The following is a 3,256-nucleotide window of genomic DNA, read 5'->3' as shown; positions in this document are numbered from 1 at the left end:
TTTTGTGGTTTTTTTTTTTTTTTTTTTTTTGCCTTGGGGCATGAGCTAGGGTTTCTAACAACTGGAGCTTTTATAACATTTGAAGCCAATTACAAAGTTTGAGTTCCATAAAGGCAGTGACATTGTTAAATTCTACTGCATGTTTCTAGAATTTGTAAGAATGCTTGGCCTATGCTTGGTATCAGTATCTGTTGAGTGAATGAAAATCTGTGATGTTCAAGGTGCTGTGCTACAAATCATTTTTCAATAACTTAGAAAAAAAAAGCTACTTTTGATTCTTCCATAATGTCTTTATTCCTTTGTCACTATCCCTATTTATGAAATGAATGGTCATAACTAGATCTGTTTTCTGGTACTGAAAGATAGCAGTACTACTAGACTTTTGGAGTACCAAGACTATGATGTCAGTCTGTTGAGAAATGTCTTCTAACTAAGAGTTAGTCCAGGACAGACATTGAATGGGGAGGAACTAAATCCGTGAAACTTGTGTGCTAGAAAAGTAGAAACATAAGTATAGGTAGAAATCTGTGAGATTCTGGGGACTGGGCAGTGGCGCATCTGGTAGAGTACATGTTACAGTGTACAAGAATCACAGTTCAAGCCCCTGGTCCCCACCTGCAGGGGGGAAGCTTCATGAGTGGTGAAACAGGGCTGCACATGTCCCTCACTTTCTCTCTGTCTCCCTCTTTCCTCTCAAATTTTGTCTCTATTCAAAATAAATAAGTAAACTAAAACAAATAAAATATTTAAAATAAATATGTGAGATTCTATGGGGGAAAGTTAAAAGCATATAGTAATAGATACAATTCAGAAATTCTGTGACTCCATATAAAGGAAAATAAGTCATTGCTAACTTTAAAATGCTATACTTATATTATATTAAAGGACTGAAGTTCTGGAAAGTATACCTATTAGAAAGTCCTGATTGGCAGCAGGCTGGGCCATGACACACCTGGTTAAATGCACATATCACCATTCACAAGAACCCAGGTTCGAGCCCCTGCTTCCCACCTCCAGGGAAGATGCCTCACAGGCTGTGAATCAGGTCTGCAGGTATCTCTTACTTTCTGTGTCTCCACCCCCTCAATCTTTTCTGTTCTGTCAAATTAAAGTAAATAAATAGAAAAAAAAATGGAGGTAAGGAAGAATGGCCACCTGGAGCAGTGGATTCATAGGATTTGTAGTGCTTGCTACCAAGCCCCAGTGATAACCCTGGTGGCAAAAAATTAAAAGTCATGATTGGCTTTAAGAAACAAAATATATTCCTGTAGTTGCCCCAAACAAATGTTTTTCTTGCTTATTAAATGAACATTTTTAAATTATATATTTCCTTGTAGAAAAAAAATTCTCTTTTTATGATATTGACAACAGTATAGTCATATTGACAATATTTTAATTACTACCAGCCTTCTGGCTTCCTAGAGAGAAGAGTGATTTATCCAATGAGAGGAAAAAGACAATTACTGGCAGCATTGCTAGTGGTGATTGATTTAAAGTTAAAATAGCTTGAAATTTGTTTTTCAAATCCAAAATGGAAAATTCACCTTTGCATATTACAAAGACTAGAAAGATCAGTTTGCAATTGGAAGTTATTGCCACTGGATTAGCTTATATTGCACTATTTTTTAAAAAATTGTTTTTACAGTGGTGTGTTTTAATAATGAAATGGTTCATTTAGGAACTATCAATATTATAGTATAGTCCTTAAAGCCTCTTGTGAAATTTACTTATTCTCTCATTTTATGGTATACTCAGATAGTTTCTAAAAATGCAATTTATTTTCCAATTATAGGACTAATGCTTGTTTATTATAAAGAAGTAAAGTAAAAGTATAATCCTAAACATCTGGGGACAATTTCTGATTTCATATTCTTAAACTCTAATTTGTTTTGATTATATAAGTTAAACATGTTTAGAGAAGAAATTCAGAAGATTCTCACATGCAAAAAAAAAAATGAGGAAATGAAATGACTCGCAGTTTCATCACTAAGAGAAAACCATGACCTAATTTCTTATCTAGGTTATATGTTTGCATACTAATGCTTAAGATAAGAATTCTATTTATAGCTAAATGAAACATATATTCAGTCTTATAATACTTTCTATCATTCCATATTTAATTTTAGTATTTTAGGCAGATAAAACTCTTTTTTTTTTTTTTTTCTATAAAAATCCAGGAAGTCGAAGAGATGAAGGTCTGTGTGGGTAGAGCCCAGGGCAAACAAACCCAGAATGACTTGGTTGAGGGTCTTCTCTTAGACCAAAGTAGTTTCCATGGTGTCTCCAGGGTTATTGCTGGGTTCTGTGCCTGCACCATGAATCCACTGCTCCTGGAGACTATTTTTTCCCATTTTGTTGCCCTTGTTGTTTTATCATTGTCATGGTTATTCAACCCCCCTGCAGGTGGGGAGCCAGGGCTGGAACCTGGATCCTTATGTTTCACGCCATGTGCGCTTAACGTGCTGCACCACCGCCCAACTCCCGCAAATTGTATATTCTGTAGTGGATAAACAATAAAAATATATAATGAAGTCAAAACTCAACAACCACCATCAAAACAAAAAAAACCAAACAACTCGATTAAAATTTGGTTAGTGGCTAGAGAATTGGTGCTGTGGATTGTGTGTCTGACCTGTGAGCATGATGTCTTAAATTTGATCACCACCACTGCAAATGCCAGAGTCTCTCTTTTCTCCTCTCTCATCAGTCAATCCATCAACAAAAAATTGGTATGTGACTAGAGTGTTACTTAAAATTGTGGGATTCCAGGTTTGCTCTTTGACAATTCCAGGTTTGCTCTTTGACACTGCATGTACCAGTGTGATATTATGGTTCTTTCTTTTTTGGCAGAAGTTCAGAGCAAAATAGGCTCCCTTCATCCTTAAGAAAATAATAAAAAAGTATATGCATGTATATATATATATGCATACATACATGTATTACATATATACTTAATATAAATGGGACTGAGTAAATGCTTGCTATATAACCACTGATGATTTGTACTACTTATTTTTTAGTGTAAAATATTATGCTCTTAAGATTAAAATATAAAAATAGTTATTTAGCAGAAAATATTTACTTAACATGATGCTTTTATTTCCAGTTTGTTTGACTCACACAACTCTAAGGTTAGGGCAATACACTGGAAATTCTTATTACTCAAAATAATTTTGATTTGCTCTTAATTTTACATCACAAGTGAGTAGTTAATTCAAAGTTGCAAAGTTTGTCACTGCTTTTTAATTAAGCATAA

This window comes from Erinaceus europaeus, chromosome 2, assembly GCF_950295315.1.
Source record: "Erinaceus europaeus chromosome 2, mEriEur2.1, whole genome shotgun sequence".
In the NCBI taxonomy this organism is placed as follows: domain Eukaryota; kingdom Metazoa; phylum Chordata; class Mammalia; order Eulipotyphla; family Erinaceidae; genus Erinaceus; species Erinaceus europaeus.
The sequence above is the reverse complement of the archived record's forward strand: the minus strand, read 5'-3'. Positions refer to the sequence as shown.